Genomic DNA, 14,439 nt, shown 5'->3' with positions numbered 1-14,439 from the left:
TGCCTGTGTGAAGGGATCCTAGGATTATGCTGGAATAACACTGCATCAGTCCTGGGCAGGCAGCTTTACGTGTTGTAGTGTAACTGGGGCTTCTTGCTGTGGGGACATGGTGGCAAATCAGTGAGCACTTGTTCTTTTTGTTTTATGAGACAGAGTTTTGCTCTGTCTGCCAAGCTGGAGTGCAGTGGTGTGATCTCACTGCAACCTTCATCACCTGGGTTCAAGTGATTATCCTGCCTCAGCCTCCCAAGTAGTGGGTGAGCCCATGGTGCATTGCTGCTCTCACCAGGCTTAGAGGCCAATGTGTGCCTCCTTCCTGGATGCAGTGGTGCTCAGTGAGTGCTTCCACTCCTGTCCTCGGGGACAAATCCTTTGGCTTTATTAGCTTTGTCCTTACTTCCCCCTTAGACTGTGGCGGGTTTAGGGTACCCATACTTCTGGAGACCCTACCCTGGATTATATTAGATGTGTTATACTCACATGTAGTTGAAACACTTCTTTATGTTATAAAAGTAATTGGAAGGATTCTTACAATTTTGCTTTTGAAACTATTTGGCTATGCGAAGTGATTTCTCCTTCACCTCCTCTGATCCATTTGTGCATTTGTTCAGAGGGAACAGTGTGCATGAAGGGGTGGAGCTGATAGGAGTGTGGTACTTGTGTTGGGAGATGCCGGTTGTTAATGGTGGCCGGAGCGTGTATAGCGTGGCCAGGAGCGTGGTGTGAGTGGTGAGGCTGGAGGAGCAGTAGTTACAGCCTGGAGGCCCTGCTGGCCTCTGGAGGAAGTAGGGGAAGGAGTTTGAATGGAGGCAAAACCTGAACTTTCCAAAAGACATTCCAACCACCGTGGTACAGTCACAGTATGTCATGGAGAATGAAGGGAGTTGGGGACTAGACAAGTGGCTGCGGGTCAGGACGTTGTTAGGGATTAGGCAGGAGGCAATGGTGGCCTTAGCGAAGGTAGCTGTCATCATGGGGACAGAGCCAAGTGGGAGGATTCAAGAGATATTGAAGAGCTGGTTTAGTCTGGTCTTGGAAGCTGATTGAATGTGGTAGTGGTAAGGGGGGTTCGGTGTGGGAAGAAGAGGAGTTTCTGGCTTGAGAAGCTGGGTGAATGAATGGTGGGACCATTTCTGATGTAGAAAACCCAGGAACAGGAGCAGGCTCATAGGGAAGGGGATAGTTTGCAAGGACTGTGTGATGGCCAAGTGGAGGCATCCAGTAGGCAGAGATGTGGGTCTGGGCCAGACAGCAGATCAGGGGCTTAAGGTTAAAGGTGGTTTGGTGTGTGGGAACAGAAGAGGTGAAGAGAGAGGGCCCGGGACAGAACCTGGGTTGTGCCAGCAGCCAAGGAACAGGCAGAGGAGGTTGGGAGAAGGCACACTGCAGCCACTACAGAAATGAGCTGGTGAGTGTCAGCTCCCTCCCTCCCCAGAGACTCCTCTTGCCCTCGTCCCCCACTGATTTGCTTCTGTCAGCTTGGCAGCTGCCGGTGCAGACATCCAATCACTCTGCAGTCATTTGAGCATCTACCTCATGCTAAGTGCTGGGCATACAGAGATGACACAGCCCTCGCCTCTTTTTTTTTTTTTTTTTTGAGACGAGTCTTGCTCTGTCACCCAGGCTGGAGTGCGGTGGTGTGATCTTGGCTCACCGCAACCTCTGCCATCCAGGTTCAAGTGGTTCTCCTGCCTCAGCCTCCTGAGCAGCTGGGACTACAGGGGTGCACCACCACACCTGGCTAATTTTTGTATTTTTAGTAGAAATAGGGTTTCACTATGTTGGCCAGACTGGTCTCGAACTCCTGACCTCAGGTGATCTGCCCATCTTGGCTTCCCAAAGTGCTGAAATTACAAGCATGAGCCACCACACCCGGCTACAGTCCTCGCCTTATAAACTGATGTGTAGTGGGTGCGCTGTGCCACTCTGCCTTTTTTGCTTATACCCGATTTCGGATGGAAAATAGCTCACCTGCCTTGTCCTCTGTAATGGACGTGTGGTGTCCTTTCTGTCAACTCACCATTGTTTTCTTAGCCTTCAGCAGTTGACTTGTTTCCAGTTTTTACTGTTATAAATATTGCAGTGATGAACATTTTGTTCAAGCTATTTTTTCTTCGAGTTTATTTGCTTGGGGCATGTTCCCCAGAGTGGGACTTAAGGGTCAGAGGTTGGTAACTGTTATCTGCCTTGTTCTGTATTTCCAGATTTTTCCATGAAGCCTATTAGCAATGTTAGAGTACATTTCTGTTTTCTTATAGCCCCACCAAAACTGGCATTGTCATATTAATTTTCCTTATTTTATAAGTTATTTCCATATTTTAAAGGAAATTGTGCTTTTTTCCCAGCATGGGAATTTGTTGTATTATATTTAGCTAGGTTACATTGCAGTAACAAGCAAACCCCAAGTCTCAGAGACTTAACCTCACACAAATGTCTTTCTCGCTTGGTCTGGGTGTCCCTTGTAGGACAGCTGGGGGTGCGGTTCCACAGAGTCCCTCAGGCCAGGCTGATTCAGGAGACACCACTCTCTGAGAGCTGCCCCTCGAGGCCTGCTCAGTGGACTACACAGCAGACAGGAGAGGCTGGGGGCTTTGTGTGGACTTTTCACTACTGACGTGGCCAGGACTACTAACACAGTCTGGCTTAGCAGGCAGAACTTAGTGAGCGTTCTGTCTCTGCCCAGCCATCTCTTCTGTTTGTTCCTCTCCAGCAACTTCTTTGTCCAGTGGAACTGGATCTCAGTCTTCATATCGGCTCTTAATGTATTTTAGGTAATAAGATTTTTTTTATCAATTGTGTCTTTTTCTTTCTTTGCTTTCCATATTGTATTGTGTAAAAGTTTAAAGTAAGCTTTGGGCATGTTCATGTTTTCCTCTAATACCTTGTTTATTATCACAAATTTATCATTTCTCAAAGCCAGAGAATACGCTGTTTTTCTTTGAGTTGCTTAAAATGGATTTTATTTGGCTCCTTATGACACTTGAAATTCATCAAAATATATGATGTCAGGTGATTTTAATCTAAGTTAACTTTGGTCCTTGGTGATGCCTGTTCTGCAACATTAAAACAAAAAACAAAACAAACAAAAAACACCCAACCCCAATCAACACCTATTCATGATAGAAAACTCAGCAAACCAGAAACAGAAGGGAACTTGACTGGATAAAGGGTATTAATCAAAACTTCCAGGGCTGGCAGTGAAAGACTGAAAGCTTTCTTCCTACGATCAAGAAGAATAGGACCTTGATGTCTTTTCTCACTCCTTCTGCTCAACATTGTACGGGAGGGTCTAACCAGGAACTTTGAAGTTAGACAAGAAAACAAGGCATACAGATTGGAAAGAAAAAGGTAAAACACATTCTGTTCGAAAATGACATGGTCTTATATAAAGAAAATCATGGCCGGGCACAGTGGCTCAAGCCTGTAATCCCAGCACTTTGGGAGGCCGAGACAGGCGGATCACGAGGTCAGGAGATCAAGACCGTCCTGGCTAACATGGTGAAACCCCGTCTCTACTAAAAAATACAAAAAACTAGCCGGGCGAGGTGGCGGGCGCCTGTAGTCCCAGCTATTCAGAAGGCTGAGGCAGGAGAAAGGCGTAAACCCGGAAGGAGGAGCTTGTAATGAGCTGAGATCCGGCCACTGCCCTCCAGCCTGGGCGACAGAGGGAGACTCCGTCTCAAAAAAAAAAAAGAAAAAGAAAATCATAAGGAATCCACCAAAAAACCTCTTAGAATTAATATACAGGTTCAGCAAGGTTGTAGGATACAAGATCAATATACAAAAATAACGATATTTCTATAATCTAGCAAGGAATAATTCGAAAAATGGAATTAAGAAAACAGTTTCATTTATTATAGTATATAAAGAATAAGTAAATTTAACAAGAGAAGTGTAAGACTTATATACTGAAAACTACAAAACGTTGTTGAAATAAATTTAAAAGGACCTGAATAAATGGAAAGAGATCTACATCCATGGACTGGAAGACTTCACATAGTTCAGATGGCGGTACTCCTCAGAGTGATCTGCAGAGTCACAGCAGCCCCTCTCAAAATCCCAAATCAGCAAGCCAATTCTAAAATCCCTATGAAAATGGAAGGGACCAAGAATAGTCAGAACAGTTTTGAAAAGGCAGAGAACAAAGTTGGAGAGCTTACACTTCCCAATTTACAAAAATGTATAAATCTACAGTATTGAAGAAACACTGTGGTGTGGGCATAAGGATAGACGTGGAAAAATGAGATAGAGTCAAGAAAACAAAACTAAACCCCTACATTTATGGTCAGTTGACTTTGGACAAGGATGCTAAGCCAGTTCAATGGGGGAAAGAAAAATCTTTTCAACAAGTGACGCCGGGACAACTGGATATCTACATGCAGAAGCATGAATTTGGATCTCTGCCTCATGCCACATATAAAACTTAGCTCCAGATGGATCAGAGACCTAAATGTAAGAGCTAAATCTGTAAAACTTTTTTAATTAAAAAAATTTTTAAAAAATTAGTCATAATAAGAGATGTAAAACTCTTAAAACATAGCATAAGTTTTTGTCACCTTGGATTAGGCAATGTTTTCCTAGATGTGACACCAGAACACAACAAAAGAAAAAAATGGGTAAATTGGGCTTCATAAAAAGTAAGAACTTTTGTGCTTCAGAGGATGTTATCAAGAAAGTAAAAAGACAACTCAGAATGGAAGAAAATAGTTTCAAATTATCTATCTGATAAAGATACCTTGAATACATAAAGAACTCTTGGCTGGGTACATTGGCTCATATCGGTAATCCCATTACTTCAGAGGATCACTTGAGGCCAAGAGTTTGAGACCAGCCCAAGCAACATGAGATCCTGTCTCTACCACAAAAATTGAAAGCGGGGAGGGGGGGAAGAAGAAGAACTCTTAAAATTCAATAATAAAGGCCGGGTGCAGTGGCTCACGCCTGTAATCCCAGCATTTTGGGAGGCAGAGGTGGGCAGATCACCTGAGGTCAAGAGTTCGAGACCAGCCTGGCCAACATGGTGAAACCCTATCTCTACTAAAAATATAAAAATTAGCCGGGCATGGTGGCACATGCCTGTAATCCCAGCTACTGGGGAGGCTGAGGCAGGAGAAATGCTTGAACCCGGGAGGCAGAGGTTGCAGTGAGCCGAGATTGTGCCACTGCACTCCAGCCTGGGTGACAGAGTGATAGATTGAGACTCTGTATTAAATAAAACAAAAAACCCCCCCAAACTCAACAATAAAAAGACACACCAATTTAAAAATGAGCTAAGGATCTAAACAGACATTTCTTCAAAGATAGTATACAGCTGGCCAATAAGCACATGAAAAGATACCCAACATCATTTTTCATTAGGGAAACACGAATCAAAATCACAATGAGATATAACTTCCCACTCACTAAGATGGTTACAATAAAAAAGACAACATGTGCTGGTGAGGATATGGAGAAATTGGAACTGTCACACACTGCTGGTGGGAATGTCAAATGATGCACCCTGTTGGAAGGCAGTCTGGCTGAATGTTGGAAACTCCTGATTTTGGAAGTTTCTCATTTTGACCCAGCAGTTCTACTCCTAGGTATCTACTCAAAAGTAATGAAAACATCTGTCCATGCAAAGGCTTATACACAGATGGTGATAGCAGCACTATTAACAGCTGAAAAGTGGAAAACAACTCAAACGTCCAGTCACTTGGTAATGGGCAAACAAATCATGGTACATTCATACAACGGAATATTATTTAGCAACAAAAGGAGTGAAGTACTGACACATGCTGCAGCATGGACGAACCCTGAAGACATTATGGAAAAAGCTAAAGAAGCCAATCCCCAGAGCCACATATGTTGTGATCCCATTTATCTGAAATGTCCAGCATAGGCAAATCCATAGAGACAGAAAGTAGATGAGTGATTGCCAGGATTGGGAGTAGAGGAGGTGGGGGATGACTGGGGAAGAGTGTGGGGTTTCTTTCTGGGGTGATGAAAATGTTCTAAAATGATTGTCATGATGTGGCACAACTCTGTGAACACACCGAAAATCATTGTGTACATTTTAGATGGGTGAACTGTGTGTGAATTATTATCTTAATAAAGCTGTTAAAAAAATAGCAAGAATCTCAAATACTTCACCCATCATCCCTCCCACAGCCTCTCCTGGCTAAATAATCCCATCCCTTTGGCTATTCTTGACAGACATGTTTGGATCTTTTTCATTTGTATACCCAGAATTTTATTCTTTTTGCGCCTCCTAAATTGTGACTTCCAGGATTAAACACAAAGCCCCAAGGTAGGAGAGGAGGTGGTGGCGGCAGCAGGGGCTTCACCAGCTTGAAGAGAAGCAGCTGGGTATAGGGAGACCCGGGAGCTGGGGTGGCCCCTCTCCAGCATGCTAGTGAGGGCTCTGTGCCCCGTCCCAGGGCGGGGCTCACATTCTGGTGGCACTGCTTCCAGTGTAATTGGCTGACCTTGGGGACTGGGCTTCTTTCCCCCTCCCTTTCCACAAACGTAAAAGGAGGAGTGGATTGTGGAGAAAGTTTGAGAGCTACCTGGTATAACCTGTCTTCCTGTTGACAGGAACAGTGTTACTCATTCAGCAAACACATGCTGATCCACTGCTTTGCACAGCGTCTGAGATTCAGAGATGAAGACAGCATAAGGTCACGATCTAATGACTTACTCTGAACTGCATTTCTTTCCTTCTATTGTATAAAATAGAAAAATCTACTTTTGGTGTAAAATGATGTCCTAATTACTGAGTAGTTAAGTAGTTTGAGTTTTTAAGTCTGTGTATGCTTTCCACTTGGTTTTACTGTTTGTTCTCTAAGGTGTAGGAATGGTACTAGGTAACATCTGTGGAGCTGACAGCAAGCATTGTCCTGCTCCTGCCCACAGCCGTCGGAGGAGCTTCCCTGCAGCAGGGGGCCGGGGGAATCATTCCATTTTAGAAACCCAGTAATGGTGTCTGGTGCTAGGTAGAGTTTTCCTTCATTCAGTAGTTTATTGAAAGCCAGGTAGATGCCAGTTGCCACTAACATGCAGTCTCTTAGAAGTCAGGGACTTTTTTATCTTGCACACTGCCATCTCCTGTTCCAGGAACGTCGCAGGTGCTCAAGATGTCTTAATTAGCGAAGAAGCAAATGACTAGAGGATGCAGTGATAATGACCTTTCGTTCACCCTGAGGGCTAGGCTGGCCGGGGAGTGTCTCTCCCTCTTGTAGGTAAGGAAACAGGCTGGCAGGAAGTGACTGCTTACAGTTAGGCGGACTGTAAAAGCCAGAGCGGGCACAAGAATCCAGGTCTCCTGACTCCATCCTTCCACTGTGTGTTCTAGTCCCACCCAACTTTGAAAGCAAAAGTTGTTGTATATTTCTCATAAAAACATTGCCCTGTGGAAATGTTTCCCATTCCCACTGTGGGGTTGGCCCCACTGGAACGGGGAGGGGAGGAGCTGTGGAGTTGCATTGTTCTGGTTCAGTTAGGCCTGCTCTAACTGAATCACTTCTGATCATTTTTATTTCAAATCTTTAGACTCTTCTTGTACATTTTCTTACACTATTGTTTGAATTTTCATGTTAATATCAATTTTGAAAAAGCATCATTTTTGTCCTTTTTAAAGTAACTTTTTCTATTTTAAACCTGTGGAACATCAACTGAGTATTTAGGTTGGGGAAGTGTTCAGCCTCCGTTTCCACATTCCCAGAGTGCTTGCCAACCGGAGGCTAAAAAAATCTTGCTGTAAAAATCAGTCAAGGCAAGTCTGGATCTGTCAGCTGATGTGTTCCCATTGCATAAGATCAACGAGTTTTGGGGACACATCTTATTACACACAGTTAGCTCCAGCTCTTCATTAAGTTGCATAGGTGAGCTAAGAGCTGATGGGCTGGACTGGGACTGGGTAACCTTGGGGCCTGTCTTACCTTTGCTGCTGATTCCAATAGCCTAGGTGGTTGTCAGCTGGAGCAAGTGGTCTGAATGCCACCAGGATGGCTGGTCATCAGCTTGTTTCCTTTGAGCTATAAAGATGTTGGGGACAACATGGTTATTTTAAAGGTTGCTATATGAATCTGCATATAGGATTTTTTAAAAATACTAATTTGTCACAGACATCATTTTTACCTTCTCCACCTTGGGATCCAGCACAAAGAGCACCTCCTCTCTCCCCTCCCTTGTCTTCCTGTCTTGTTTCTTGAGCACTTGTTTTGGGTTAGATAAAAAGGGTCAAGCCCTTCCCTTGTGGAGCTCCAGGTGGAGTAGGAGAAAGGCTCTTCACCAGCCGGGCACGAGTAGCACACACCAGAATGCCACTGTGCCAGGCTGTCGAGAGGGAGATGGTTCCACCTAAATGGTCCTGTGGAACATGCATTTGGCCTGTGCGGAGCCATTCATATTTGGACACCCTCTGCTTGGCGTGGTCCTTGGCACACAGCACACACCTGGTGAGTTCTTCCCATAGAAAAAGATTCCCTACCTGCTTCTGAGCAGCTGCTGCTGTGACTGACCTTCCTTTCCTCTAAGGTTATGGGAAAGGGAAAAGGTCAGGCTTCTTTCTGACGCCTCCTGTGTGTTCCAGAGGGGAGGCTTCCTTACGCAGTTTCTGCATCAGGGCCTTCCCTTTCTTCTTCAGGCCAATTTTAAGAATAAGATTAACTGGCATATCTTTCTGTGGGATCTTCAGAACCATCTGTGTTTTCATCCTCGGGTTTCAGGAATTCACTGCCTAGCATTCTCTATTCATATCTTCTGCTTCTTCGTGAGCCCAGGAAACAACTTGGAAACTGGATCTGGAGAGAGTGATTGATTTCAAAAGACCTTCCCCAAACTTACCTCAAGTGATTGCTTGGTTTATTTAAAAAACATTTTAAATTTTGCTCAACTTAAATGGCAGTCGTTTTTAGGGCTATCAGCTAGAATCTAGTATTTAACATGATGATTTTGTTATACACTGTACAACTGTGGGTAGAGGGCAGGGAGCAAGTTAGCCAGGAAAAATCAACCAGTCAGGCACAGGTGAGACTTCTACCGCTGTCATTCCAGAGTTCTCCAGTGGGAGATTGAAGCCTTCTGGAGATGGGGGTCCAGACTGCTGGAGCCGGGAGAAGGATCCCCCTGCAGGGCTCCATGTCTGTGTGGCTGGTCTTCAGATTGTGTGAGCCCCGAGGGATGCTGGACTTTGCTGTTCTCGGAGCTGCATGGGTGCATTGGAAAGGGCTGGGAGCCGGTGTCCCTGCTCCTCACCCAGAGTGGGGGCCTTCGCCGAGTCTGAGGGAGAACCGAGTTAGGGAAAGTGCAGGATTTGTGGCCAGGCAGGGAGTGTGGTAAGTGAAAGCACCTCGTGTGCTGACTCATGTTCCTGACTGCTTACATAGGGCTCCTTGAGAACAAGGCCGTGTGGAGATTCAGTGTATGGTAGTCACGGCACACAACCTTGCCAGTGATGGAGCCGGGACATCTAGGAAGGGACTGAGAGGTGGGCTGTGGTGGTGGGGTTAGGAGCTGAACGAAGAGGTCGTTTTGTTTTGTCTTCAGTGTCCATTTAAGTTCACGCATCATCATTTCTTCTGCTGCCTGCCTGGGCTCACCCACAGCCATCTCACCAGGAACTGCTGCCACAGCTGTCTTTCTGTGCCTCAGACGTGCCAGGCGGGCCTCCCTTGCCTTTTGCTGGGGCTGCCTGTGCTCTGGGGGCCCTCATGACTTACTTCTTCCCGTGTTGTCTCAGGTGTCACCTTCTCTGGCGGATCTTCTCTGGTCACTCTGTTTAGAAGCAGTCTCCTTTCTGTCTCCTCCCTATCTCATCCTCACTTATTTCCCTGCATAGCACCTGCTGGGTCAGTCACCTGTGCTGGAACACAGATTCCACAAGGGCAGGAGTTTTGGTCTGTTCTGTCACCTGTTGGATTCCCAGTACTCAGAACACCATGTGGCTGCAGAGGCACCCAATATACAGGTGTTGAAAGAATGGAAAGTAGGCATTGGTGGGTAGATTACCAATGCATTTGCAATGGGTGTAAATAGGTATATGCTAATTTAATTTACTTCCTCCGCGCCCCCCTCCCTTTTTTTTTTTGAGGCAGAGTCTTGGTCTGTTGCCCAGGCTGGAGTGCTATGGCATGATCTCAGCTCACTGCAACCTCCATCTCCTGGATTCACGTGATTCTCTTGCCTCAGCCTCCTGAGTAACTGGAATTGCAGATGTGTGCTGCCACGCCTGGCTAATTTTTTGTATTTTTAGTGGAGATGGGGTTTCACCATGTTGGCCAGGTTGGTCTCGACCCCCTGATCTTAGGTGATCCACCCACTTCGGCCTTCCAAAGTGCTGGGATTACAGGCATGAGCCACCATGCCCAGCTGTAACCCCATTTTTATTTCTGCTTTGATATATGTAAAAATCTTTTTTCTTTTTTTGTTTTGATACAAAATGCATACTAGATATTTTCACTTAAACCAGCCCATCCTTTGCCTTTGCCTATGCTTCATGTCCCCTTAGAATGTTTGAGTCTTCATAGGACTTAAAGATCACCTGCTCCATGAACAAGGGAACTGAGGGCCGGAGGGGAGGAGTCTTGTGCTAAGTCCGGGGTCTTTCAGCTCCATCTCTTTCCACTGATGCAGGAGCCAGGGAAGGGAGCTAACATGGATTGTTTGCCAGATGAGAGACAGATATTTTCCTGCATGATCTAAGTGAATCCTCAGAAGTCACAGGGTGTGCATTGTTATCCCTGTTTAATGAGTGGAATTCTGAAGTTTTCTTTTTTTTTCTTTTTTCTTTTTTTCTTTTTTGAGACAGAGTCTTGCTCTGTCGCCCAGGCTGGAGTGCAGTGGCGCGATCTTGGCTTACTGCAAGCTCCACCTCCCGGGTTCACGCCATTCTCCTGCCTTTGCCTCTCAAGTAGCTGGGACTACAGGTACCACCATGCCCAGCTAATTTTTTGTATTTTTTTTAGTAGAGATGGGGTTTCGCCGTGTTAGCCAGGATGGTCTCGATCTCCTGACCTTGTGATCCGCCCGCCTCAGCCTCCCAAAGTGCTGGGATTACAAGTGTGAGCCACCTCGCCTGGCCGGAATTCTGTAGTTTTCAACAGGAAGAATGAAGTGATAGAATGTACTTGGGTAACGTGGCCATTAAGACTTGATGGCTAGGTCCTCTCTCAGGGGTGCCATGGAGCCCTTGGGATGCGTAGGACTCTCTGGGCTCTCCAGGTCTCATACTGTCTGAGGGTGCTGCCTGTGTTCCCTTGGGACCAGTGTGTTTCAGTGTCTGGCCCGTGAACCTGTTCTCAGGTTGACCTTGTCTCTGCGGAAACACTTTTTCCTCGAAGCCAGTGTTTGGGATTTTGGTAACAAGCTAAATTGAAATCTCCGTGATTATAGGACTTGATGAATAATTTGTGTTGCAAAAGATTGAAAAATCATCCCTCACAAAGTCCATTTTAAGTGTTGCCTAAGTACAGTTACTTCATTGAAACTGCTCACCAGCTGGTGGCAAAGCTTATTTGTGAACGAGTGTTTCTAGTGCTCTGACTCCAGACAAGACCGTGAGTCTGGAACATGTCCACAGTAGGTCTCTGCACATGTAGAGAGGGGCAGTGTATGCAGGAGAATCTTCTTTCCCGCCACCCCCCCGCCCCCCACCATGGGAAAAGGAGAGAAATGGTGAGTTAGGGCAGGGGAAAGGGGAACAGGGAGGAGGCAGGTCAAGAATAATCAGGAATATGGCACAGACACTGCTGGACTCTGAGGTTTCCTAAGAAATCCATGCCCTGTCTCCATTTTTTCTGTCAATGACCCTCACTGAGGAGCTGTGGGTACCGTGATAGGCACTAGAGAAGGCGGGTGACTCGAGTATGATCTCATCTACCAGGGTTAACAACTTGGTTGGGGAAAGAGGAATGGGGGCCAAATAATGGCACCATAGGGGAACTATAAAGGGGCAGTGGTAGGCAAAGGGCCACTAGAACGGTGGGGGGCTCCTTGGAAGAGGTGACACTCATACTGGGCCTTGCAGGGTAGGTGGGGGTTGACCAGGAAGGCGGCAGTCTCAGGTGGCAGTGTGCTGCACGTGTGGCTATCAGGGCTGGCCCACGAGGGGCAAGGCTGCTGGGCAGGCTGGGAAGCCAGACTGGGGAGGCCCCAGGAGGTGTACCATGTGCGCTGCCACATTGAAAGGTGTGTAAGTGTAGTTGGAGGATGTGCGGCTGAGGCAGGGCCCAAGGGAGGGGTGTACATACGAGCCAAGAGGGGAAAAGGCAGTGTGCACACGTACACAGTGCCTTGAAGATCTTGCATTTCTCATAGAAATTGTGCTGTAGCTCTTTACCAAATTGACTGGTGTTTGGGCACACAGTTGAGCACACTCTGGGCCTCGGTTGTATGTTTTGAATTTAGTGTGGTTTTTATTCAAGGCCCTAGTGCTCTCTGCACGTTTCCATACTCCCATCTCAACTCTAAAACATGTAAGTTCTTACTCAGATCAACTTGCTGGTAAAATTAGAGAAAATTTCAAAGCTTCTTTTTACTCTCTTTGTCTCACATTTCTCCAGTGGGGAAAAAGCCTGGAAGACAAGTGTGTTAAAGAACTGGCTGTTCTTGTAAGTATTTGAGGAGAACAGTGTGAGTCATTGTAGCTTTTCACTGGTATTTGAGTATCCGGTTTATTTTTAAACAGTTCTGTGAAACTGGAGTTTCTTCCATGGTTTCTGTTACCATGGCGCCATAATATTTCCTCGTCTGCTTGTTCAGACTTTCACACACTTCAGCATCACATTTACAATTCTTTACAATCAGAATATCTTATTCATAATCTCCAAGAATGTTTCTCCAGCTGCAATAGCATTTTTCTCCAGATGGGAAAAGTTCGTAGTTTCTGCCACATGCAGATGCTGGGAAGAGAAAGGGTCTGGTTCTGTGAAGGACAGTGCAGTGGGTGCGGGGGCTGCAAGGGCCCTCTCGGGGTTCGAGTGGGTGGACCCATGTCATCTGTGCGGAGCCACTTCCCCTTTAGGCGCCACGGTGGAGAGTATAGGACGGACAGGCTGCTGCTTTTGCTTGGGAAGAGTTGGTTTTGGTCTAGACGTCTAACACACCACCCTTGGTTCTTTGGTTCCCTCAAACATGAACATGGGTTTGTTCTGTTGCTCTTATCTATTTTGTCATTTATTTTTGGGCTTGAATTGAGGCTTCCACTTTGGGCAGGTCTCTTGTTTTGACAATCTACAGTCCAGAGAAAAACAATGCTGGGCTTGGCAGTCACTGGCAAAGTCGGCTTTGCCCGCCCTCCAGGCATGCAGGATTATTCAGAGAGGTACCTTTCTACATCTCATTGCTTTGAGAAGCCTATATTTCTTAAAGAGTTGTTCAGGATTTAAGGAAAGTTGGGGAGGTATATGGAACCATAGAGAGAGTTTATTTCCAATCTCTTAAAGTCTTAGACCTCAACTTTTCAGGGATAACAAGGTTTTCCTCTGACACATAAAGATAATAATAGACTAGGTTCTGAATGTGTGCTTTGGACTTAATTATGGGAACTTGGCTTTGTCAGGTGTTTTCAACTTCTACTGTAAATATAAATGCTGATTCAGTGATATAGCAACTCTTGATACTTGAGAATGTAAAGTGCTGTGTAACTGATTGGATCTTTTGTCTCCTGACACAATTGGCTCCTTTGATTCAGAGAGGACCCCTTTTTGAAGATCAAAAGCAAATTAAAAGTGTGGATTTCTAGTGGCATGTGGACAGGGGGGTATCCCAGGGGTTGCCCAGGAGGCTCCAGGTGGGAAGTGTTTCTGACTTAGTGGCTGCACAAGCTGGCCATTGTGGAAGAACTGGCTTTTTCCTTTTTTTTTTTTTGTAACAATTGACTTTTTAAGAATCATCAAAATATTGTTTTGCTCTCAGCTCAAGAAACGTTTGTAATAATCCGAGTAACTTAATATTTTTTCTCGCCTGTGTAATCCAAGATATGTCAGTATATGGCCTTCGTGAGTAAAATTGATAACAATAGTACATTATCCTAAAGGTCTTATTTGATATCCTTTTATCAAGTCAACACTTTGCTCTCCCACCATTTGACTTGTAAAGATCCCCAAATGTGTCGCTGTCAGTTTCAACAAATGTTAGGAAGGACCTGTTGTCATATGTGAGATATGCTTGTGGAATTTACTGTCTAGAGGGGAAACCAGACTGCACACAGGTAAAAACTGAGGTAGTGGTATGTGCTTTGAAGAAATATAAAAAGAGTTAGAATAGAAGGTAACAGGCTAGAGTTGGTGGTGATGGGAGGTGTGGCTAGGTTCTCTAAGCGATGCCCCAAATGGTATGAGGGAGCCGGCCATACCCTTGTCTCAGGGAATAGCATTCCAGGCAGAGGGAACAGCATGTGCAAAGGCTCTGAGGCAGGGATGAGCTTATTATGTTGAAGAAACAGAAGATCTTGTGCCG

At 45.6% G+C, this 14,439-nt stretch overlaps 1 protein-coding gene across 11 annotated transcripts in view; it reads left to right on the top strand.

Annotated features, from left to right (window-relative positions):
* LOC105464331 (protein kinase C and casein kinase substrate in neurons 2) overlaps positions 1–14,439 on the top strand; it is a 145,948-nt gene that overhangs the window by 68,236 nt on the left and 63,273 nt on the right. Inside the window, exon 1 of one of the 11 annotated variants that reach the window (XM_071080688.1) lies at positions 6,641–6,659. The exons of the other annotated variants lie outside the window; for them this stretch is intronic. The gene's annotated coding sequence lies outside the window, so the exon portion shown is untranslated. Of the gene's footprint in view, positions 1–6,640; positions 6,660–14,439 lie in introns of those variants that run through there. 11 annotated transcript variants of the gene reach the window in all.

Source organism: Macaca nemestrina, chromosome 15, assembly GCF_043159975.1.
Source record: "Macaca nemestrina isolate mMacNem1 chromosome 15, mMacNem.hap1, whole genome shotgun sequence".
Taxonomy (NCBI): Eukaryota; Metazoa; Chordata; class Mammalia; order Primates; family Cercopithecidae; genus Macaca; species Macaca nemestrina.
The sequence above is the reverse complement of the archived record's forward strand: the minus strand, read 5'-3'. Positions and strand labels throughout refer to the sequence as shown.